The sequence below is a fragment of the Ursus americanus genome, chromosome 33 (assembly GCF_024610735.1).
Source record: "Ursus americanus isolate L20-20 chromosome 33, mUrsAme1.1.p, whole genome shotgun sequence".
NCBI classification, from domain to species: Eukaryota; Metazoa; Chordata; class Mammalia; order Carnivora; family Ursidae; genus Ursus; species Ursus americanus.
Genome location: NC_142159.1, coordinates 3,555,235 through 3,581,451, shown reverse-complemented (window position 1 = coordinate 3,581,451; position 26,217 = coordinate 3,555,235). Strand labels below are relative to the sequence as shown.

The window sequence follows — 26,217 nt, the reverse complement described above, 5'->3', positions numbered from 1 at the left end:
AGAGTGTTTTGTAGGAGAGAGCATTCTGTGTGGAGGGAACAGCAAGTGCCAAAACTTGAAGATGGGGAGAATTCAGTGTGCTTTCAGCACTGAAAAGAGGCCCAGAGTAGCTGACACACACAGTGAGGAGAGTGGTTACAGAATACATGGACAGGTAAGGTTGTTTGGGGAAGCCTTCGAAGCCTTCTGATTTATATTTTAAAATAACTTTTGCAGAGGTATGGAAGATGGGGGGGGATCTCATTTAAGGCTGCTGTACTGGTCCAGGCTGGACATGGGAGTTGTCCAAAGTAGATGGAATGGAGATGTACTGGTGGGAAGAAGCGGGGGGTTTGGAGATGACATAGGTTTAATATTCTTTGGAGCAGGCCATTCATAATCTTTGGTCCATGTAGGGAGCCCACGAACTGTAAAATTTTTGTGAGGGAGTGCATTTTCTCAGAGGTTTGATACCTTCCGTCTTATTCATTAGTCTCAAAATTTAAGAACCACTGCTCTAGAGCCTGTAATGCAGGTTTATAACCCATAAAAAAGTAGTTGCCCGCAGCTTATCAGGAGAGTTGAGTCATGGGTACCCTTCTAAAAGATGGCTTTCTTTCATCTTTTTCTTTTTTTTTTTTTTTTAAGTAATCTCTACACCCCACATGGGGCTCAAACTCAAAACTCCAAAATCAGGAGTTGCCCGGAGAGCTGAGCCAGCCAGGCACCCCATTGCTTAGTCTTTCATGGGACCTTTTTTTTTTTAAATCAAGGTTAAATGCTGTGCCATAGATCATCTTTTAGTTTCTTTTTGTGTGTGAGTTACAGGCTGATGCACATACTGAGGAAGCTAAACATTAGTGAGCTCAGTTTCATGAAAATCCATTTCCTAATGTTTGCTTCCACTGGAAGAAACCGTTCCTATTTGAAGTGGTACAAATGGAGCGCTTCAGTTGATGAAGAGCAAGATCATTTTCTTCTTGCTTTCCTTCAGCAGTTAGGGGTTTCAGATGTATATTGATATTTTTTGAGCATATTTGTACATGACATTGTGTTCCTGGAAGCTTGGGTGTACTTTGTACCCCAGAGTTAGAGCTGTACTGAAAGAACCAGGTATTTTTCTTTTTACGGCAGAGGTTGGAAACTGAAGGCTTATGGACCAGATCCAATCTCCAGATGTGTTTTGATTGGCTCATACAGTCTTGTAAATTTGAATTGGTTGTCAACGTTAAAAAACAAGGAGATTTTAAGTAAAAATTTGGACTCGGATTGCTTTCGAAAAATCCGTTCTGGCAGCCATGGACCTGTGTTTCTGCTTTCATAGCAGCCATCTTTTGTAGTTGGGCATGTCCTCTCCAGTTTGTTAGAGACCTCCCTACAGCCTGACATGGAGTGGAGTGTCACTAGATATTATCTTACACCTTATATTACATGTCTGTTTGTAGGCACTTTAATTTGGTCTGCCTGTTTTAGATATATGAATCAGGTCTCTGATGCCTCCACTTAACCCTTTTTTCTGTCTTAACGTTGTATCACCATTAAAATTTGTTTTATGTCTTGTTGGCTTATTTTTTGCGGACTGATGAAAAAAAAAGAAATCTACCAGTTGAAACTGATTTGTATGGTGGTAGGTGAGGAGATTTCAAAGGGGCAGGAAGGTGCTTTCTGAAGTGATAGAAATATCCTATATACATATATATGTGTGTGTGTGTATATCTTAAAGTTATAGATAATATATGTAATTATTAAGTTATAATAATTAAGTTAATATAAAATGTTTTTATAACATTAATATAAATGTTGATTGTAATTATAATATAAAATATTAATTACAGTATTAATGTATTAAGTTATATATTATATATATGTAAAGTTAAAGTTTATATATATATATATTTATTTATTTATTTATATTTATATATTTTAAAGTTCAACGCGGGGCTTGAACTCAAAGACCTGAGATTAAGACCTGAGCTAAGATTGAGAGTCGGACGCTTAACTGACTGAGCGACCCAGGTGCCCCTGAAATATTCCATATATATATATTTTTTAAAGATTTTATTTATTTATTTAACAGAGACAGCCAGCGAGAGAGGGAACACAGGCAGGGGGAGTGGGAGAGGAGGAAGCAGGCTCCCAGCGGAGGAGCCTGATGTGGGGCTCGATCCCGGAACGCCAGGATCACGCCCTGAGCCGAAGGCAGATGCTTCACGACTGAGCCACCCAGGCGTCCCTGAAATATTCCATATTTTGGTTGGGGTAGTGTTTCACAGTTTATTTTGTCAAAACTGACCGAACTATTGTTATAATGTGTACATCTTTTGTAAGTGGATTATGAAGTTGGTTTATAAAAGTTTGTTTTCAAAAGCTATTCTCTAAAGGCTGTTCTGTGAAACTGAGGTAACTGTATAAGTAAGTTGTGGTGATGATTGTTTTTCTTGAATTTTTAGTAAGTTTAGCCAAGTATGGATTGGACAAGAGATTTTAAAATACTTCTTGGAGTGAGGAGGGTGCCTCAGGAGCTTTTGAGGGAAGAGACTGAGCTGGCAGGACTCTGAGCAGCCCACTCCCATTTCTGCATTGATAATTTTTTACTTAGGGGTTCTGCTTAACATTTCATTTTTACTTACTGAAAGATTTTTTTCTTTAAAGAAATTTATGTATTCTATTGATCTATTTTTAAGTTTTTATTTATTTGTCAGAGAGAGTGTGAGTGCTTTGCTCAAGCAGGGGGAGCAGCAGGCAGAGGGAGAAGCAGGCTCCTGCCGAGCAAGGAACCTGATACGGGACTTGATCCCAGGACCCTGGGATCATGACCTGAGCCGAAGGCAGATGCTTAACTTACTGAGCCACCTAGGTGTCCCGTATTTTTTTTTTTTTTTTTAAGATTTTATTTATTTGAGAGAGAGGGAGGGCACAGAGGGGGAATGAGAGGGAGAAGCAGATTCCCCGCGGAGCAGAGAGCCCGATGTAGGGCTCTATCCCAGGACCCTGAGATCATGACCTGAGCCACCCAGCTGCCCCTTTGCAATCCCTTATTTTTTATTTTAAGTAGGTTCCGTATCCAACTTGGGGCTTAAACTCACGACCCTGAGATTAAGATTCGCTTGCTGTGCTAGCCAGGCGCCCTGAAATGTATTTTTGAAGTAATCTCTAGGGGCGCCTGGGTGTATCAGTTGGGCACAGAGTTGTGAGGTCGAGCTGGCATCAGGCTCTTTGCTCAGTGGGGAGTCTGCTTCTCCCTCTCCCTCTCCCTCTCCCTCTGCCTGCTGCTCCCCGCTCCCCCTCAGCTAACAGCCACAAGATCAAGAGTCAGATGCTGTACTGACTGAGGCAGCCAGGCACCCTAAGATTTTCATTTTCTTTTTCTTTTCTTTTTTCTTTTCTTTTCTTTTCTTTTCTTTTCTCTTTTCTTTTCTCTTTTCTTTTCTAAGATTTTATTTATTTATTTGTCTGAGAGAACAAGCAGGGGGAGCAGCAGGCAGAGGGAGAAGCAGGCTCCCTGCTGTGCAAGGAGCCCTATGTGGGACTTGATCCCAGGACCCTGCGATCATGACCTGAGCTGAAGGCAGACACCCATCCACCTGAGTCACCCAGGCATCCCAAATAGTTCTTCTTTTACAAAAGAAAGTTTAATGAAAAATTTTAAAGGTTTATTTATATGAGAGAGAGAGCCCGCATGAGCAGGGTTGGAGGGAAAGGGAGAGAGAATCTTTAGTAGACTCCCCACCGAGCATGGAGCCGGAGGTGGGACTTGATCTCACAACCCTAAAATCATAACCTGAGCCGAAATCAAGAGTCAGAGGCTTAACCAACTGAGCCATCCAGGCACCCTTGAAGTTTTTTTAATGAAAAAATTTTTAATATGGTTCATCCAAAGCGCCAGCTTCCTTTTTTTTTTTTTTTTGGAAGATTTTATTTACTTATTTGACAGAGATAGAGACAGCCAGCGAGAGAGGGAACACAAGCAGGGGGAGTGGGAGAGGAAGAAGCAGGCTCATAGCGGAGGAGCCTGATGTGGGGTTCGATCCCATAACGCCGGGATCACGCCCTGAGCCGAAGGCAGACGCTTAACTGCTGTGCCACCCAGGCGCCCCCAAAGCGCCAGCTTCCTAATGAAACCTGATAACCACTCATCATTAATGAGTTGTGTATTTGCATACATGAACCATGAATGTAAGTGAAAGGTAACACTGAGTTTCAAAGTTGTCAGCTGAATTATTGCTGTGGCTGTTTGGAAATTAAGATTTTATGTGCTAGTCAAAAGTATACGTAAACTGTAACTTTATGTACAATATGTTATTCCAGCTAGAATTTTGACCTTGCCCTTCTCGGCTCATCTTATTCTGGTAACTTATCTGAGAGCTGCTAACAAGAAATAGAGGGTACTTTCTGAGGAGAGGATCTTTGGTTTCCTTTTTGGGTGTTAAATATCACAGCAAAGCTATAAGGATACAGGCTTTGTCTTGTAGATTGTTCATCTACCTTCCTTTATTCCTTTTAGTGAACAAGGAAGCATTGTTCAAATACATAAATCCTGGATACACTTTTTTTTCCCAAAAATATTTAATCATTTGACAGAGCGAGGATAAGCAGGGGGAGCGGCAGGCAGAGGGAGTGGGAGAAGCAGGCTCCTTGCTCAGCAGGAGGACGCTGGGATCATGACCTGCGCTGAAGGCAGATGCTTAACTGACTGAGCCACCCAGGCGTCCCTCGTTTTGTTTTTCTAAAACATAAAGACATTTATCAATCTCTGCCTTTATGGTTTATAATTAGAATATTTTGTTCGTAATCCTTTTTCTTAAGTTCTATAGATTGCTGTATTTTCTTTTTTATAGAAATGGTTTTTAGAGAGTGTGAGAGTGTGAGGGAGGCATAGGGAGGAGGAAGCAGACTTCCCACAGAGCAGAGCCTGAAGCAGGGCTTGATTTTATGACCCTGAGATCATGACCTGAGCTGAAATCAAGAGTCAGATGCTTAACTGACTGAGCCACCCAGGCACCCCCCCCCCATATTTTCTTCTAAAAGTTTCAAAGCTTTTCATATTTAATGATTGGTACTTTTTTCAAAATTTTATGTATTTTCAGTCCAAATAAACTTAGAGTTTATTTTGTTTGTGACGGTAGGTAGGGATCTAATTTTACTTTTCCCATAAGATTGGTTGTAGGTGTTTTGTTTTGTTTTTTGGTTTTTAAGATTTTGTCTATTGTTAAGTAATCTCTGCACCCAATGCGGAGCTCAGACCTACAACCCTGAGATCAGGGGTCACATGCTTCACTGACTGAACCAGCCAGGTGTCCCCTATTTTAGTTATTTCTCAATATTTTGAATCTCAAGTCCTGATTTGTTTTTGGGTTGTGTATAGTGGCCTTTACCCTTTTTTCAGGGCTTAAATCTTCTTAACTTTATGTATGAGAAGTTGGAAAAACATTCATGTAATCTAAAACCAAATTTCCAAGAAATAGAAAGCAGGATTGCTAAATCAGGGATGGCATGAGTCCCTTTTAGGGGGATAACTCCATTTACAAGAATCAATTTGACAGGGGCGCCTGGGTGGCTCACCGGGTTAAGCGTCCAACTTGATTTTGGCTCAGGTCATGATGTCAGGGTTGTGAGATGGAGCCCCGAGTCAACACACTGGGCTCCCCACTCAGCAGGTAGTCTCCTTGAGATTTTTCCCTCTCCTGCCCCTCCCCCGCTCTCTCTCAAATCTTTAAAAAAAATCTGACAGATGATATAATTCTCTTAGTGATTATACCAGTTTTTATAGCAATCTATTTTCCTAGTTAAACTTAAGAATATAGGACTGATTCTGATGAGCTGTTACATTACCTGTAAATGCTTTGGAATGAGATGTGTTTTGTGAGGAACCTTCTGATAAGGAGAATGGTTCAGTGGCCTTGGGAATTGGTATTTTGTGGGAAGAGGAGTCTTGGGCTTCCCTAGATAGTGTGTAAATTGCTGTTGGGTTAATATTGGCTGCAGATTTATTTTCTAGAATTAGAACCAGAGGATATGGACATTTTGGGATAGATTTCCAAAATTGCTGATGAGGTTCTTTCTAATAGTAAGTTTAGTTGAAGATAAGTTAATTTGGCGGTATTCTGAGTAGTTATTGACTTTGATGTCACACCTAGTAACTACTCCTGATTTGTAATTTAAAAAAGGAAAAACGAAGAAAAATATCTCCAAAGGCAATTATGTTTTAATGGCTTTTCCAGCATATGATCAGATCTTCTTGTTTATGATATTATTCTGTCATGAAATTTGGTCTCTTTTCTGTTGCTTGTTTACAAATGATAGCAAATGTGATTCATCTAAAAGTTGGTTGTCTTGGTCTAATGCCCTGGTGTAAGTGGGTGGTTAATTAAATTACTGTTTTGGTTGAAATTTTTTTAATAAAGCTAAGCAGTTGCAGAAGACAGACTCTGAATGTACCATCTACTTTTCCAACTCTAAAATTAATAGTTTCTTGTTTACTGAAATTTCCTTTCAAATAGGGCTTTAGTGAATTAGATTTATTCTTAGCATCCCCTGTGGCTTCCAGTAGAGCACATTTTAGGATGATTTAGAAATGTTTTCTAAGATTGATTTCATAAAGCATATTAAAGAAATTTTTTCCTTAGATAGCAAGTAATGGAAGAAAAGTGAGGAATCCAAGCCAACTGGATGAAGTTTGTAGCTTAAGGTTCTTGAACAGGTAAACCATTAGCACGATGACGTGAAAGAATTGGGACACTGATGGCCAACGGCCTTTAGGCTCCAGTTTTAGGTCACCTTGGGTGAAATCCTTCCTTTCTCTGGGCTCAGTTTCCCTTCTGTAAACCTAGGGTTATACTAGATGTGATCTCTAGGAGTGCTTCCAGTTCTTACTGCTCTGTGACTCTTAATTGTGGTCCTATTTGTCCAGGTAGTATTTTTGCCTGTAGATTAGAGTGGATTGTGGTCTCTTAATCACGGGACTCTCTGCTTTTCGAGTAAAGCCAGCTCTAGACTGCCTTGAGGCTGACACACCCTATTCAGGGTCTGATGGTGGCAGATTTTCTCTTTAATTCTCCTAGCACTTCAAGTCACAGTCATTTTTTCAGATAACTCTTTCAGTGACATTTAGAAATAGATCCATAAACATTGTAAGTGTGGGCTGGTTGGAAGTTTTATTAACCAGGTTCTCAGCATAATGATATCAGAATAATGATAATATATACTGAGCAGAGAGAACTCCTGTGTTGTATTATAAGCGCGGGGAAGGATACAGAGTTTGTGATTCGTCTTTGTGCTTTACATGGTGCCCAGTGAAGGAAATTAAGAATGATTTATTTATTTGTTTGTTTAAAATTGTTATTTTTGAGTAAGCTCAGTGTCTTACATTCTGAGTCTACCATAAAGACAAATTCGGAATTCTCAGGAGAAAGAGTAATTGTTCAATGACCGTGTGATTACCCATACTAGCCGGTGGAAGTCTTGTCTCTTAACTGTGATTTCGACGTTGACCCGATTAATAATGCTATTGATGCTAAATGTGTGCTAGTAAGTATTGTTTCAGGTGCTTCACATACGTATTAACTCATTCAGTTTTAATAACAGCTGTATGTAGTGGGAATCAGTTTTACAGATGAGACAGATAGTGGGATTTAATAAAGTAACTTACCACAGGTTTCAAAACTACTAGTTGGTGGTGCTGGGAATCAAAGCCTTTAGAGCGTGTATTGTTTCGTACTATTTATTGGGCCAGTGCTTGGGAAATTGTTTTGGGATGATTGATTACTAATTTTATTTGTCTTACTGTAATTTGTTGGGTATGAGGATTAAACAGTGACAGTTTCTACCATTTGAGACCCCTGCAGTTTTGAGAATTACTGCTGGCTCATTAAGGGTTTATTCTTATTACATGGTCATTTGCACTAACTGCCTTTGTAAAGCAAATGGTGTAGAGCCAGAGTTGGCTGACTTTTTCTCTGTGGGTCCAGATGATACTTTAGGCTTTGGGGGCCAAGAGGCAAAACTGAGGATATTACATAGGTACTTAAATAACAGTGAAGAAAACAAATATTTAAAATTTTTAGAATTTTTATCTTTTTAAGTAATCTACACACCCAACGTGGGGCTTGAACTCACTACCCTGAGATTAATTAAGAGTTGCATGTTCTACTGACTGAGCCAGCCAGGCACCCCAAGAAAACAAATATTTTATTGGCAGAATTCAAAATGTAATAGTTGAATACAGTTTTTGTAAGGCAGGTGTGTTACAAGAGTGGAATTCACTTTGGGAGATAACATTTCACATTACTGGGGTTCAGAGTTAGTTTTACCTATGCTGAAATCTGTAGTGCGATTGCACATATGTCATCTTTGAAAATGTCTTTACACAGACAGGTACTGCCAAATACTAATAGTAATCCATGAGCATATGATTTTTTTGAGCATATGTTTTATTTTTGAGCACATTCATCACTTGGAAGGCATTTATAGAATTCTGTTAGATTCATTTCTTGATATTTGCCTTTTGGGGTTCCATTACGCTGCAGAGTAATTCTTTCCAATGGAATATTAGATGGAAGTTTTTTGGGTTTCTTTTTTTTAAAGATTTTATTTTTAAGTAATCTCCACACCCAATGTGGGGCCCAAACTCAGAACCCCGAGGTCAAGAGCCACACACTCACCTGACTGAGCCAGCCAGGCACCCCTAGGTGGAAGCTTCTCAGTTGCACCGCTAGATGGATTTTGAAAGATGGAGATTTACTTTGCACTTTCATTAAGACTGGAAATATGCTGGAAGTGTAGTTTGAATTAAGGAAATAGGTCTTTCAAAGTTTTGTGTGAACAGGGATTTCATTCATTCTACTACTTTGGTAGTAGAGGAAGTGAATAACGTAACTTGACATTACCTGAGGTTCAAACAGTGTTTACTGTTGTTCAGATTAATTTGCCATAATATAGATTTCCCATAAAAATGCAGATTCAGGTTCAGGTTGTATAAGCGTCCTCTCAAGCGTCTTTGAGGGAGTCTCACCTACAGTTGTTCATATAGACTATTCATAGAAGCTGACTCTTCAGTCATTTCAAAGCCAGCGTTGACTTCTCCAGTAAACAGTTACGCAGTACCTATAATATCTGTTGAATCAAGAGGCAAGGAACACCACTGAAAATTTCCCCCCCCCTTAACAAATATGTGGTTGTTGACCAGTTTCAGATTTATAGAAAATCTGAGAAGATAGTACAGAGTGTTCTCCTGTATACCTCATGCCCTTTTCCCCTGTTAACGAGTTAGTATGTAGTACATTGGTCCTACCTAGCTAATGAACCAATGTTGATGCATTCTTGTTAACTAAAGTCCTTACTTCATAAATATTTTCTTAATTTTTACCTAATACCCCTTTTCTGTTCCAGGATCCTATCTAGGATATACAGTTAGTTGTTATGTCTCCTTAGGCTTGGCTGTGACACCTTTTCAGACTTTTCTTATTTTTGGTGACTGACAGTTTTGAGGAGTGCTGGTTAGATATTTTGTAGAAGGTTCCTCAGTTGGGATTTTTCTCACGATTAGACTGGTGTTAACAGATTTTGGTGAGAATGACCACAGAAGTAAGGTATCATTTCCATCACATCATATCAAGGAATACATGTTACCGACATGATTAATGGTTGATGTTAACTTTGATCACCTGGCTAGGTTTCTCCGGTGTAAATTATTCCCTTCCCTCCATACTGTACTTTTTGGAAGGAAATCACTGGGCTCACTCCACTTACGAAATGGAGAGCTATGTTTTACGTTCTGGAGGGTGGAATATATGCATAAATTATTTGGAAGTCTTCGACATGGGAAATTGGTTTCTTCTTATCCATTTATACATTTATATCAGTTTAGTCTCATAGGTATTTTATACTTTGAATTAACCATTCATTTCAATTTTTTTTTTCATTTTGGTTCTTGAGTTCTTTCAGTTGGACAGGAGTGTCCTTTTGACATATTCCCTTCATTGTGGTGGTTTTTGTTTGTTTGTTGTACTTCTTTCTGGCACTACAAGATATTAAGGCTTATGCAGTGTATTGCTGGCCTCAGCCCTGGAGTCAGTCATTTCTCCAAGGAGCCTTGGTTTCTTTTTTTGGAGAATATTACTAGAAATCAAGGTGTGGGTGCTAGGTGTGCTTATTGCTGCTGGAATGTTACTGCTTATAGGTCTTCTCAGATGACAAAGCAAGGAAATACATGTGTGTGTACATATAGGAAATATATGTATAATAACATTTTATATACATATAGAAATATTTGTAAATATTTCTGATGTATCTGTGTGTATCCATTTGTGTCTATCTGTATTAAGCTCAGCAGGAGCTTATACTGGTAGCTCCACTTCTAATCCAGTACCACCTGGATCGTTCTAGCCTTTCTGTCTGTCGTTTGTGGCCTCACACTCCAACAGTGAGAAATTTGGCTCTCACCGTCTGCTATCCATTTACTTATTAATTCCAGTATACATGTATAATGGTTTCAGAATTGTTAACCCATACCCCCATGGGAAGCAACTTTAACATCTAGAATGCAGTTCGTTTTGCTGTCTTCCCTGTTCTACTCATTTCCATAGTTACTTTAGGTCAACTCCTTTCCCTTCCACCTGCCTTACCTTTTTAAAAAGATTTATTTGAGGGGCGCCTGGGTGGCTCAGTCGTTAAGCGTCTGCCTTCGGCTCAGGGTGTGATCCCGGTGTTCTGGGATCGAGCCCGCATCAGGCTCCTCCTCTGGGAGCCCGCTTCTTCCTCTCCCGCTCCCCCTGCTTGTGTTCCCTCTCTCACTGGCTCTCTCTTTCTCTGTCAAATAAATAAATAAAATCTTAAAAAAAAAATTATTTGAGAGAGAGAGACAACACCAGCGCACAAGTGGGAGGGGCAAAGGGAGAGGGAGAGAGAATCTCAAGCAGACTCCCCACTGAGTGCAGATCCCGATGCGGGCTCCATCTCGTGACCCTGAGAACAGGACCTGAGCTGAAACCAAGAGTCCCATGCACCGACGCTTACCCGTCTGCGCCACTCAGGCATCCCTGCCTTATTTTTTAATTGGCTACTGTTGTTGCTCCCATTGTCCTCAGCTTTTCCAGCCAAAAGGCTAATAGTCTTAAACAAAGTGATTTTTTCTGGACACATTCGTTTGGCTGCTGCAAACATAATGTAATCAGCTCTTTGTAAATAAATGGCTTTCCCTGTTAAGCTAACAGATGAACCAGTCAGAAACTTCATTTTTATTATTTTTTTGGTGAAGATTTTCAGTTGTAATGAGATATTCTGTTTTAAATTTTCTAATTTTCTAACAGAATGCTGTTAGGTATGAACACTGTGATGCGTGCTTAGTTTGGTAATATCGACATATATTGTATTCTTGGCACAGTTACGGTGTTTGTTCATAAGAGAATTTTGCCATCTAAATCATTACAAAATAATCCACACTCTACACTGTCCCTTAAATGGGTAACGTTTAAACACTTTTGTCTTCTTGTTTTAACATACGAAGATACACTGGTAATTTAAAACTGATAATGAAACGACAGAACGCGTGGTACTTGAAGGGCCCAGCCGTGACTGCTTGGCTGCGGTCCGCGGCTGCTCGCAGCGGTGAGAGCGCACGCGCGGTCTCGTTTGCAGCCGCTCCACTCTGCTGGTGTGTGAGAGCCGCTCTCTGTGAACCACGGACCCGTCTGTGTTCCAGTAAAACTGTTCATAGATGTTGACGTTGGAATTTTCGTAGAATTCTCACCCATCCTGAAATACTCTCGATTTTTTTCAACCATTTAAAAATGTAGAAACAATTCTTAGCTCATGGGTGGGAAAAAGGAAAAAATAGGTTGGGCTAGATTTGGCCTGTGTGCATCACTTGCTGATCCCTTAATGTAGAGGGCCCTGTATTCATGACCCATATGGGAAGTATCTTTCTCTCCAAAGCCACTTGGAGTACTGTCGCCAGCCTTGGATTCAGTCTCAGTGCCTGCTGATGCCATGGAAGGAAGGGGCTTAGAACAGACACCGCACGGTTTTCTGTGGTAAAACACTACAGGTTTGTTTGCCCAGCTGTCATAATCTCCTCAATCCCTAGTTTGTTTGGTTTTTTTTTTTCTGACGGGAAGTAGCTAAGGTTAAATATTTTTTTTAAAGATTGTATTTATTCGAGGGAGAGAAAGAGTGAGAGAGAGAGAACACACACTGGAGGAGGAGCAGAGGGAGAGGGACAATCAAACTCCCTTGCCGAGTGCAGAGTCTGACTGGGGGCCGAAACAAAGAGTCGGTTGCTTAACCGACTGAGCCACCCAGGCGCCCCTTATGGCCTCTTCCTGATGTTAATTACCTGATGACCTTTGGTATAAGTCAAGATTTTATTGCTTGGGTTTCCAGTTTACTCAGCAAACACATATCAGTGTTAGGGAGATAGAGTTTGCAGTCCTTTGAGGGGAATCGACATTAATGGGTATAATGAGATGAGTGTAAGGAGAGACATGTCTAGGGTAACACCAAGAAGCAGTACCGAACTCAGCCTGTGTGCACCAGGGACAGCTTGCTGGGGAAGGAGACCCTTGTAGGAGTGAGAAGGAGTTTGGTTGGTGGGAGGGGAGGAGACATTCTAGGCTGAGGGTTGACATGTACCAAGAGACCATAGCTTAAGAAAATACGTTCCTTTCTTTTCCTGGCTATGTAGGCAGAGGTCAGCTATGTGCAAACTACAGATTTCAGAGAAAGCTAAGGTGGGTGTCTTTAATTGAGTGAATGCTGATTAAGTGAAAAAAGAAGAGATTCAGACTGCATCTTCAGATTATTTGAATCTTGGGTGCCTTCCTACTCTGTAGCAGTATGAATGAATGATAAAGTTTTAATAAGCTAGCAGTAAGGACATCACATACTTGCTGATCTTGGAACTTTGTTTTCCTATTTGTTTTGGATAATACTACATAGCTTTGATGTATTGGCCGTGTTAGTAATGTTTAAAACTGGATCAGAAGGATTATTTTGTGCTTTGAGGGATGAGGATGGGAAGTTGTTTTAACTTGAAATGTGTCTGTTAAAATCAGTTCGGCATACCTTAGTTACATTTTTGTTTCAGGTATCTAATTCTTCTGAAGTAATTGTCCAGGTTAAATTATGGAGTTTGTGAATTAGTCTTGCATAATGCAAACCATAGCACCTGAAATATTGCCAGTGAGAGTATCAGGTTGTAAGAGGAGGGTTTTAGCTTTCAATTCTGCAGCCTTACTGTATGTAGGGGGTTGGATGGATGAAAATATGTGTGGGAGAGAAGACCCTCAGGCCAGCATGCTTTGAGAGAGAAGCCTGTGTCCACTTGGAGTAAAGTTGAGGGTTAAAGTAGAGTTTTTGCTTAGGGATTTCAAGCATCTCTATTTCACGATATAATCTGCAAGGTTTGGGTCGTTGTCTTATTGCTGCTTGTTTCCTCTCGTTCCAGAATTGTATCCTGACTTTGTAAATTGGAGAAGCCAGTGACACTGCCGGTGTTCTTTTGCAGTAGTGTCTGTCTGGGATCCGGTGCAAGTTGAATCGTTGTTCAAATAAGGTAAATGCGTGGTGCTAAAAGGAACTAATAATAACTTCATTGGCTTATAAAACCAGCCTTATGTTAAGAGTCACCTAGAAGATTCCTTAATGGAATTCTGGGTTCTTATTAAGTAGTGTTTATTTTTCACCTTTATAATAAACTGAAACAAGATGATAAAGTAGGTCTGCTCTCTTCTCTGATTCTAAGTTGTAGAATCAGCAGTTACCTTTTTTATGTTAACTAACTAAATAACACATGTTTATTCATTAGGAAGTATTGATAAGATCATAAACTTGGCATATATATAATTGTTAATATTTTGGTGAATAGTCTCTTTTCAAGCATGTGTTACTTGGATATGTGTGTGTTCAGTCAGTATCGGGGCTAGACTTTCTTGTCTCACCTGGTTCTTGTTAACATTCCCTGTTGCATTTTTAAATGACTCATGGCATTTCATCATGGGTGTGCCACGTAATTTAAAATTATCTAACTAGTTCCTTTTTGGTAGACATTTAGGCTCTTCAGCATTTTTCCCTGTCTGATAACTATGTGTTAGACATGAATACATTTATGTATATGTTTGATATTCCCTCACAGTATATTTTCTTAACTTTAAAAAGCATTTTATATATTTATTGTATTTTTTTGTTTTACTTATTAATACATGTATAAAAATCCTTCCTAGTCCCTAGAAGCAATCATTTCCAACTCTGCTGTTTCTTTTGCTGTTGCTTCTACGCAATAAGCTTATTTTGCTACTTACTGATTTTCTGGTTTTTGGTATTATCTGTTAATTTCCCACCTTGAATGGTGGTGGTTTCTGGTAGAGTTCCCTGACCACTTCACACATTCACATTTATTGTCACTCTGGTTATAATGTAATTTTGGTTGGAGCAGTATTCAGTATTGGAGGTTTATGGCTTTGTAGAACTTACAGCCAAATCATTTTACATGCTATGGTTAATTTTCCTGTTTTGCATAGCTTTTATTTTCTCTGTTAATTTTTTTTTTTTTTTGGTCTGTTTTGTTTAATTTCTGTTTCTTATAAGTAACTTATCTTTAAACTCTACCTGGAAGTGTAATTCTTCCTCACTATTTTTAACATGTTAGCTATATTACAAGTTTTATCTTCCTGGAGATACCGTCTGATCTGCTCCATTTTGGATGTTCTTTAGGCAGCTGCCCAGCTGTCATTCTTGCTATCTCAACATCATCATCCTCATGGCTTTTCTTATGTCTATTGTTCTGGATCCCGTTATCTTTTTCCCATATCCTTTCCTTCTTGATTGAATCTCTTATTTTGAAAGAGCACCTTTCTCCATTGGCTTCCTGAGAAAAGGGTACACAAGAGGTAAATTTTTTAGACATGTATGTCTAAAAATGCCTTTATTCTGCTTTCATATTGATTGTTAGTTTGGCTGGGTATAGAAGTCTAGTTTGGACATAATTTTCCTTTAGAATTTTGAAGATGTGCTCTATTGCCCTTTGGCTTTCACTGTTTATGAGATGTCCGTTACCTTTGACCAGATGTGCTCTATTGCCCTTTGGCTTTCACTGTTTATGAGATGTCCGTTACCTTTGACCAGATGTGCTCTATTGCGCTTTGGCTTTCACTGTTTATGAGATGTCCGTTACCTTTGACCTCTGAAACTTTAGAACTTCTCTTTCCCAGCATTCTGAAATTTTATAATGATGTTCTTCGTGTGGTTGTTTTCATCTAATGTGTTGGTCACTTAATGGACTGAAACTTAATGTCCCTCAGTTCTGGGAAATGTACTAGAATTATGTCCTTGATTTTTCTCCCCTTTATTTTTTCTACTCTTTTTGTGGAATTGTTAATTGGATGTTGGATCTTTTGAACTGATCCTGTAAATTCATCTTTTTTCTGCAGTTCAATCTCTGTTTACTTTGTGGGAGATTTCCTTAATTGCATTTTCTAGTGTTTGATGTTTTTTTCCCCCACTTATGTTCATATATATATATATATATATATATTTTTCATATTCATTAGCTTTTTCTTTTTTTTTTTTTAAGATTTTATTTATTTATTTGAGAGAGAGAGGGAGAGCAGAGAGGGAGAAGCAGACTAGCTGCTGAGCAGAGAGCCCGATGTGGGACTCGATCCCAGGACCCTGAGATCATAACCTGAGCCAAAAGCAGATGATTAACCAACTGAGCCACCCAGGCACCCCGTCAACTCTTTCTTTTAAGTAATCTCACCCAGCGTGGGGCTCGAACTCATGACTCCCAAGATCAAGAGTCCATGCTCTACTGACTGAGCCAGCCAGGCACCCCACATTCATCAATATTTTTATTTACTCCATTCTTCTTCTGCATACAATCTATAAACAGCCGCAGTCCCGACAAGAATATAGTTATGCTCTTCATACGTATGCAGAAAACTTGCGCCTTCTGTGGCTGCCAGGACACGCTGGCAGTAGTTCTTAAATTTTCTCATGTGAGTCAGGGATTCCAATCGCAGTAAATTACAAAACCCTTCCTTCCCACCTCTCATGAAGGCTTTTCAGTTTACTGATATCATGGAAGATAGGATTTATTTATTTATGTTATTGTGGTAAGAACATTTAAGATGAGATCTGTCCTCTTAACAAATGTTTAAGTGTATATTACGGTTGACTATAGATACAGCGTTGGACAGCAGATCTTTAAAACTTTATTCGTCTTATTTAACTGAAACTTGACGCACTTGATTAGTAACTGCCCATTTCCCCCTACCTCCAGTCCCATGACAACCACCATTCCACTCTGAATCTGTGAGATTGTCTATTTGAGGTGCCTCATATAAGTGGAATCATGCAGTATTTGCCTTTTTGTGACGGGCTTATTTCACTTAGCATCACGCCTTCTAGGTTCATTAGTGTTGCATGTTGCACAATTCCTTTTTTTTTTTTTTTCCTAAGGCTGAATAGTAGTCCATTGTATGTATACACCACATTTTCTTTATCCATTCTTCTGTTGATGAACATTTAGGTTCTTTCCACGTCTTGGCTATTGTGAATAGTGGTGCAGTGAACATGGGAATACTAATATCTCTTTGAGATCCGATTTCATTTCTTTTAGATAAATACCCAGGAGTGGAATTGCTGGATATATATATATATATATTATGTGTGTATATATATACATATATATATATATATATATTATGTGTATATATATATATATATTATGTGTGTATATATATATATTATGTGTATATATATATATTATGTGTGTGTATATATATATATATATTTTTTTTTAAGATTTTATTTATTTATTTGACAGAGAGACAGCCAGCGAGAGAGGGAACACAAGCAGGGGGAGTGGGAGAGGAAGAAGCAGGCTCCCAGAGGAGGAGCCTGATGCGGGGCTCGATCCCACAACGCCGGGATCATGCCCTGAGCCGAAGGCAGCTGCTTAACAACTGAGCCGCCCAGGCGCCCCTGGATATATATTCTTATATTTTTAATTTGCAGGAGCTTCCTTTTGTTCTCTGAAGCAGAGAGGTGAAATAGTAAAGTAAGATCGTGGATAGTTTCCTCATGTGTAAAATGAGAGTAATAATAAATAGTGTGTACCTCATAGCAGTGTTGTAATTTAAGTGAATTAAATGTACGTGAAGCATTTGGAGAAGTGCCTGGTATTACTTTATTATTATTACATTCCTGTTCTTTTATGATGGATACAGTATCTTTTATCTCTGAGTTTTATTTTTGTTTAAGGTAGGAAGAAGGAATCTAACTTTTTGTGCCAAGTTGTTAATTGGTTGTCCTGACTACTGATTTATCCTTTTATCTGGTGATTTGGAAAGCCACCTTTGGGGGCGCCTGGGTGGCTCAGTTGGTTAAGTGTCTGACTCTTGGTTTCAGCTCAGGTCATGATCTCATGGGTCATCAGGCTCCAGGCTCAGCGGGGAGTCTGCTTGAAGATTCTCTCCCTCTGCTCCCCCACCACACGCACATTCTCTCTCTCTCAAATAAATAAATAAATCTTTTTTTTTTTTTTTAAGATTTTATTTATTTGAGAGAGAGACAGCACACGAGTGGGGAGCAGGAGGGGCAGAGGGAGAGGCAGGCTCCCTGCTGAACAGGGAGCCCGATGTGGGGCTCGATCTCAGGACTCCGAGATCATGACCTGAGCTGAAGGCAGCCGCTTAACCGACTGAGCCACCCAGGTGACCCTTAAATAAATAGTTTTTAAAAATTAATTTATTTGATAAACGTAGAGGGAGAGAGAGAGCACACAAGCAGGGGAAACAGCAGAGGGTGAGAGAAAAGCAGGCTGTCCGTTCAGCAGGGAACCCAGTGTGGGGCTCGATCCCAGGACCCTGGGATCATGACCTGAGCCGAAGGCAGACGCTTAACTGACTGAGTCACCCAGGCATCTGGGGGGAGGGTATATTTCTAAACTTTATATTTTGTTCCATTTATTTCTCTAATCTTGTATTAATACTCAGTGTTTTTATTGTAGCCTTATTTCATCTTTTACTTAGTGATGCAAGCCTTTCTTTCCTCTCCACCCTCAGGAAGCAAAATATAATTATATCCATACTTCATATTTTTATCCATAGAGAAATATGTCAGTTCTTCAAGAGACTTAAGTATTGGTAATTAGAAAATAAAAGACTAGAAGGATATGTACATAGGAAACCAGTTGCATAATTTTAAAAATAAGCATACTGGATTTTAACCTCTTAAGATTATTATCTTTGTCTTTTAAGGCTGTTTTTGATTTTTTTTAAAAAAGATTTTATTTATTAATTTGACAGAGAGAGACAGCCAGCGAGAGAGGGAACACAAGCAGGGGGAGTGGGAGAGGAAGAAGCAGGCTCATAGCGGAGGAGCCTGATGTGGGGCTCGATCCCAGAACGCTGGGATCACACCCTGAGTCAAAGGCAGACGCTTAACGACTGAGCCACCCAGGCGCCCCTGTTTTTTATTTTTTTGATTCATTCAGTCAGTAGACACTTGAGTCGTTACTGTGCCTGCTCTGTGTGCTGGGGATACCAGCAGTGAGCAAGACTGGAAGGACTCGTGTTCTCCGGGAGCTTACTTTTCTAGTTTGGGGAGGCAGATAAGATAATTTCAGATTTTCCTAAGTGATAGGAACGAAGTAGGACTACCAGATAACTGGGGGGTGATGGAGCAGAGAGGTTTCATTATTAGGTAATACGCTACAGGAAGGCCTTTTTAAAGAGCTGAGATGGTCAGGATGAGAAAGGAGCCAGCCATGCTCCAGACTGCAGAAGAGTGTATTTGGAGACAATGGCAAGTGGAAAGGTGCTGAGACTATAAATGCCTGCCTTGTTTGAGGAACAGAAAGAAGGCCGTTGTGGCTTGGAGAGAGTGGTTTGAGATGGTGTTGGACAAGTAGGCTAGGGCCACATCACTTTGTATTTTGAAGCTGTGGCAAGCCAGATCTTTCCTATATAAACCTGATGAATTCACTTTTGTTCCTTTATTAAGGAATATATGTAAGATGTTCTAGGAGATAAATCTATTTCTTTTTATTTTATTTTACTTAAAATTTTAAAAAATGTTTTATTTATTTATCAGAGAGAGAGGCAAGTGCACAAGCAGGGGGAGTGGCAGGCAGAGGGAGAAGCAGGCTCCCCACTGAACAAGGAGCCTGATGCAGGACTCAACCCCAGGATCCTGGGATCATGACCCAAGCCGAAGGCAGACGCCTAACTGATGGAGCCACCCAGGCGTCCCAGTAGATCTATGTTTGTATAGGCAGTTTATATGCTGTTCCTGAAGGGAAGCGCAGAGAGAGGAGCTGCATTGCTCACATATATCTGAAGTAAGTTCTGGTTGGGTATTTGGATCTAACTGGAGTTGGGTAGTTGTGTTGTCTTTAAATGTAGATAGCTTTGAATAGTACCTGAATTCATTTTAAATGGAAGCAAGGGGTTGGATTCTTCTTGGTTTTTTTTGTAGACTCAGGATAAAATCCAAAATGATAGCAGATCTTGAAATCATTTTTGGTTTTTTTATGTAGAGTTGTGTGTTTATTTAAGACATTTCTCTTTTTTCCCCCTCGGTATATCTGGTGAAGTGCAGATATAAATGGAAAGCCATCAGGTGGTTATATCAACAGGAAAATCTTAGTGGATAGAAACTATAAGCTGTAAAAATAAAAGATGAACTTAAAAGGGACTAAATAGGGGCGCCTGGCTGGCTCAGTCAGTGGAGCATGCCGCTCTTGATCTTTGGGTTGTGAGTTGGAGTCCCATGTTGGGTGTAAAGATTACTTTTAAAAAATTAATAAATAAAAGTGACCAAATAATAATATTGGGTCAGATTTAAAACTTGAGCATTCAAAACAACGTAATCGTTGTAGAGAAGTCCAATCTGAACCATTTGTAATTTTGGATTATTTCTAGCAGCCACATTACAAAAGAAAGCAAATGAAAGTAATTTTAATGATATAATTTATGTAATATATCCAGCACATTCTCATTTCAACATGTGATCAATATAAAAAGTAGTTTACGTTTTGATTTTTGTACTGAGTCTTTGAAATACTGTGTTTTCTACCTATGGCTCATCCGGGTCCAGACCAGTTAACCTTTCAGCTGCTTGGTAGCCACATGTGTAGTGGACAGTGCAGTCTGAGGGCTCATACATCTGAAGGAACAGAAAAATTAATATGATTTAGTTACTGAATGATACATTCCCGTCTTCCAAATATAATTTAAAGCAGTGAAAGAATAACATACAGTAAAATAAACTTACACACTTTTTTCCCTCTAAACTTCTGTGTGACAGACTTGTTTGGAGAACATGATTTGGTCAGTGTCTATAAAAGATGTCAAACAACTTATTTCTCCTAATAGAGTTATCAAGTAGAACTCTGTGTAAACAGTGGCTGTCTTGTGCATCAGGGGTGGGATGATAACTTGGTGAAGGGAGACCGTAGTCGTCCTACTCCTTGGAATCTGCAGACAGTGTCCATATGCCACTGGTTCTGAATCCCTTTCCAGGTTTCCTCAGTAAGAGTCTTTGATAAATGGACTTCTTTTAAAGCTGTAAAGGTGATTGCAGTATGCACCACTGGTTCAGCCCAAGGTATATTAGCAATAATAATTTCATTTTAAAAAATAGTTACGTGTCACAGTTGGCTGTTTACCGTAACGAGAGCTGGAAGGAGGCCATAGGTCGTTAGTTAACATAGGCTATAGTGTCTTTATTAAGTTAGAAGAGCCGAGAGTTCCTCTAAAAAATAGAAAGATACTCCCCAGCGGTAACACATACTCATTTAAAACTGGAACTAAAATTGCTGTTACCCACCCTAGGGATAGAGGAGAACAGCCTCTGGGGTGAATTGAAGATTATTTAAGCTGCTGACTATGCTGTGCTGTTCATTCTGTTTCTCTGATGATGAGAGATTAATTGCATAGATGATTCTGAGTTTAGTAGACCCCCACTGAGTAATTTCTCAAGAGAAGATGCTACAAGTTGCTTACACTGGGGATATTGTGATGAACAAGTTCCAAATGAATGGCCCCTCAACTTGCTGTTGATGTTCCCTGCTAACACCTAGCAGCAAAGGGATTTGTTCTCCAAAGGTCATGACCTTAGAATATGACCATTTCTTCTGTATACCTGTCAGTGTAACACATGCTGATTTAGCTAGTAAAGGTATAAAACACTGTATTCTGTGATTACTTACTACTGATGGCAAGAAAATAGAATTCACTGGTGAAATTCTGTTTGCTCTTAGAGAGGTTCCTCGGTATCTCCCTCTCACCACTCTGAGGCTGTAGCTAAACGTGCTATATGCCGGGCAGGTTATGTGCACTCACTTAATTCCCAGGGTGGTTTTATGAGTGGTAGGTCCCTTCTGGAAGACTGGGAAAGTAGCTTACCCAGCTGATGAGCGCGGGAGCCAAGAACCTAGTTCTTCTTTGGTGCCGAAGCCACTACTCACTGCAGAACCTGGTCCAGTATTACAAAGTGACCCTCAGGGACGCCTGGGTGGCTCAGTCGGTTTAACCTCTGCCTTTGGCTCAGGTCATGATCCCGGGGTCCTGGGATCGAGCCCCACGTTGGGCTTCTTGCTCAGCGGGGAGCCTGCTTCTCCCTCTCCCTCTGCTGCTTCTCCTGCTTGTGCTCTTTCTCTTTCTGACAAATAAATAAAATCCTCAAAAAAAAAAAGTAAGTGACTCTCAGAGGTGTTGTCCATTTGAGATGGCATTTTATTTATTTTTAAAGACTTTTTTTTTTTTTTTTAAATAATCTCTGCACCCACCGTGGGGCTGAAACTCACCACCCTGAGATGAAGAGTCTCACACTCCACTGACTGAGCCAGCCGGGCTCCTGGAGACGGGGCGTTTTAGATTGATAATTTACTTCAGCATATTCCCTCCCTTACAACCACCTTTATGCCCGTCTTGAAGTAACCTGATTGTGGAGAAGACTGAATGAAACCTGGGTTCCAGTCTAGCTTGGTTGTTTACCATTTGTCACGGATTATTACGGCTCCCTTTGCCCCTGAGCAGGATTTCCCAGCCATCTGTCTGCTTTGGTCTTCGTAACTGTGAGAGATGGACACCAAACCCCTTGCCTTTTGTTTGTTTGTTTAATAGACTTTTTTGTTTGAGAACAGGTTTACACACCACTGCTAGGATGGTACCAAACCCCTGGATTAGCTTGCTAGGGCTGCCGAGAGACAGTACAAACTGGGTGGCTTCAACAGAGCAGTTTCTTGTCTCACACATCTGGAGGCTCAGAGATAAAAAATCAAGGTGTTGGCAGGATTGGTTCCTTGGCATATAGGTTGCTCTCTTCTTCCTGTGTCTCTTCATATTGTCTTTCTTCCACATATCCCTGTGTCCAGATGTCCTTTTTATAAGGATAACCAGTCCTGTATCTCGGTAGAGAGCCTGTCTCCAAATGAGGTCACATTCTGAGGTACTTGGGGTTAGGACTTCAACATATAAATTCTGGGGGCTAGGGGTAAACAGTTCAACCCATAATAGTTCCTATATTCCGCATGCCCAATTTCCCCTGTTATTAACACCTTATATCGGTATGGTACATTTGGCAGAATTAATGAACCAATACTGATACATTATTGTTAACTAAAGCATTATCTCTGTTTCAACACATGAGAAAACTTCAGAGAGAGACTAGGAAAAGATCCCACAAGTGGTGACCTCCTTTCTGACTTTACTCTGGTGCATGCAAGAGAAAACTCCCAAAGTCACATTATGAACCTGAAGAGATAATGAAAGATACTTTTCTGTGTGTAATTGCAGTAGGACAAGGAACTTGTCTGTCTTGTTTGCTGCATCTAACATAATGTATCACATGGGAGTTAGTGTTCAATAAATTCTCATAGACTGAACAGAAGCATGCTCCTGATTCTTGCTGGACCATGGTGTTTTTGGAGAATATACTCCTGTCAGTCTTACTAAAGTAACTGTAGGCCTACCTACTATTCATGCACTTCGCTTTATTGTGCTTTGTAGATGCTATGTTTTGGTTTTGTTTTGGTTTTGACAAATTGAATGCTTGTGGCAACCCTACATCTCAAGCAAGTCTGTTGGTGCGTATTTGCAGCAGTTTTTGCTCACTTCATGTCTCTCTGTCACATTTTGGTGATTCTTGCAGTATGTAAAACTTTTTTATTATGTTATGGTGATTTATGATGAGGGATTACAACTTGCTGAAAGCTTAGATGATGGTTAGCATTTTTTAGCAATAAAGTATTTTTTCATTAAGATAAATTTTTTTTAGATATAATGCTGTTGCACACTTAATAGACTACAGTATAGTGTAAATACAAGTTTTAAACCAAAAAATTCATTTGGCATTATTGCAGTGTTCTGGAACCGAATCTGCCAATATCTCCAGTGTGTGCCTCTATACAGAGATTGTGAAACTTGCTTTAATGAGAGAGCAAAACTTTTTTAAAATGAGAAATGATTGGATATTTACCTTTCCATTAAGCATTTCTAATGCAGTGTCCTGTTTGTAAAGCCCGATTTACTGCCTATCCTGAAACCTTAGAAGTTGTATGTCCCGTATTATCCACATTTAACAAAAGAATAAACAAATCTACAGAGATTATTACTTTCTTGAAGTTCCCCAGACTCCTCTCTTATTCCAAGTCACTGCCTTTCGTTATGACATTATTAGATAAACGATAGACTGTACTTACTACACAGGGTTCAGGCAAATAAAGTTCTTTACCACTTGTTATTCCTTCAGAATACCTCTAAAAGGCATACTTACAATAAAAGAAATTGGTGTGTAAAATTTTTTGCATGCCTTTTATTTTACTTAGCTTCTTTCAAGCTGGTGACTTGGGACCTAGTTCATTATGTGCATTTTTACCTAGTTCATTATTTTTGTGCATTTTTTAGACTTTCCAGGCACTGACTGATTTTGAAATTATGTTTCTTCTGTGAATGTTATATAGTACTCCACCAGTTAAAACTTCATATGTTTTTTATTTTATTTTTTAAATATTTTATTTATTTATTTGACAGAGTACAAGCAGGGGGAGTGGCAGGGAGAGGGAGAAGCAGGCTCCCACTGAGCAGAGAGCCTGACATGTGACTCGATCCCAGGACACTGGGATCATGACCTGAGGAAGGCAGAGGCTTAACCAGCTGAGCCACCCAGGCGCCCCAAGACTTCCATGTTTTAGTTTCTGATCGAGGGTGAAATAGTTTGATTAAAAGAGTGAATAAAGGTGTTTCCCAGCAAAGATTTATCGTTGGGATCTTAATATTTTCTCTAATGTCAAAGCAGGGAAGTAAGCAGGCTTTAGGGAACTCTGACTGCTGTGTGGAAATCAGTCTTGAAATAATAAGTGCCTTTCTGCGTGCCATCTTCTGTGCCATAGGGAGAATACGTATCACTGAATTTTTCCTACCTTTCCAAGTATTCAGAAGTAATATGGCCCTCAGGTGCCTGGCTGGCTAAGTTGGGTGGAGTCTGTGACTCTTGATCTCAGGGTGGTGAATTCAAGCTCCATGTTGGGTGTGGTGCCTAGTTAAAAAAATTTTTCTTTATAAAAAAAAAGAATTGTAATATGGTCCCATTCCTTTAAAAAGTGAAAGATGGAAGGGTTGGGGTTTGCCATGTCATTGGGACAAGAAATGAATTAAGTCACTGAAGAGCAAGAAGGAAATGAGACTTCTTGCTGGCTCTGTGATGGAAAGAAGCTAGAAGCAGTGTCGCACATCCTGACAGGGGTCTGTAGTAGAGCCCTGACTTGTTCTGGGGCCTCATCTTTACCAGGTGAGGTTGGTGCTGCCTGAATGTGGTACAGGTAGCTTGTCCCCGGTGCAAGTTGATAAGGTTTGTTGTTTTAAGAGAGCACGAGAGTGAGGGGGAGTTGCGTAGAGGCAGAGGGAGAGGGGCTCCATCTCATGATCACGACCTGAGCTGAAATCAAGTCACGTGATCAGCCGACTGAGCCGCTCTGGTGCCCCAAGTGCTAAGTTTTTAAGTACAGTAAGAAGGTAAGTGGTGAAGTCCCTGGTCAGCTAATATGTATTTTGGGGCAGATTGGTTGGTCTTTATTAAGAAGTAGAATGTGATGTGAATGTTAAATGATTTCTTCTGCAGTAAATTTCTGCATTAATTGCCTGGGGCTGGAGGATGATTTTTTTTTTTTTTTTTTTTTAAGATTTTATTTATTTGAGGGGCACCTGGGTGGCTCAGTCAGTTAAGCGTCAGCCTTCAGCTCAGGTCATGATCCCAGAGTCCTAGGATTAAGTCCAGCATTGGGCTCCCTACCCAGTGGGTGCTCTGCTTCTCTCTGCCCTCTCCCCGCTCGTCCACTCTCTCTCTAAAATAAATAAATAAAATCTTTTAAAAAATGATTTCATTTGAGAGAGAGCGAGAGCGAGCGCATGAGTGAGGTGGGGGGGGGAAGGGGAAGGGTAGAGGGAAAGAGAGAAACAGACTCGCTGCTGAGCAGGGAGCCCCACATGGGGCTCAATCCCAGGACCCTGAAATCATGACTTGAGCTGAAGGCAGCCGCTTAACCAACTGAACCACCCAGGTGCCCCAGGATTTTTTTTTTTTTAAACAAAAAGCTTAAGCCATTCTGTTTAATTGCAGTTTTATTACATGTCTGAAGTAAGGACGAGGAATATCCTGCTAAGTTTGTGTAAATTTTCAAGTTTTTTGACTATTTGGTGAGCTGTTCAGGTCCTCATTTTATTAATGAAAAATAGAGGTAAAAACAAAAACACTTGGCACATGTAAGAGTTTCTGGGGTTATCAGGAGCATTATTTTGGTTTTGGTAAATTTCTCTCATTTAAGGTGCTTGCATACTTGCTTGGTGCCAGTTACTAATTTTTTTTTCAGCTTTTCATTGCTCACCAGTGTCAGTGAAACAGATCAGTTCTGCCCTCCCCTGAGGGTCTTGATTTTTGGGGGCAAGGAGGGAAGAAAGGAGTTTGCAAATAGCCAAGCAGGAGGCTAGAGCGACAGTCTGTTGTTTACTAGCTGATGACTGGCGCTTGGGCTTGAAAGGAGGGAAGTCAGGAAGACTTTCTTTCGGAGGCAGGCTGGGATCCCTGCTGGATACACCAAGAGAATCTGAAACAGATCATCTGGTGGCTTTGGGAGACGAGCTTTGTCGGACAGATCAGGACAGGCCAAAGCGTCCAGAGTAAGTAGCAGTACTATTAATTAGAAAGGGATTACCCCTTTCCCTGGAATTTCCCTCAAGTTTG

At 40.0% G+C, this 26,217-nt stretch overlaps 1 protein-coding gene across 3 annotated transcripts in view; it reads left to right on the top strand.

Annotated features, from left to right (window-relative positions):
- Positions 1-26,217, top strand: part of THRAP3 (thyroid hormone receptor associated protein 3) — a 61,815-nt gene that overhangs the window by 2,366 nt on the left and 33,232 nt on the right. For 2 of the 3 annotated variants that reach the window (XM_087858318.1, XM_087858319.1), the window contains exon 2: positions 13,421-13,528. The gene's annotated coding sequence lies outside the window, so the exon portion shown is untranslated. Of the gene's footprint in view, positions 1-11,656; positions 12,023-13,420; positions 13,529-26,217 lie in introns of those variants that run through there. The other variant, XM_045782604.2, reaches the window with a different exon arrangement.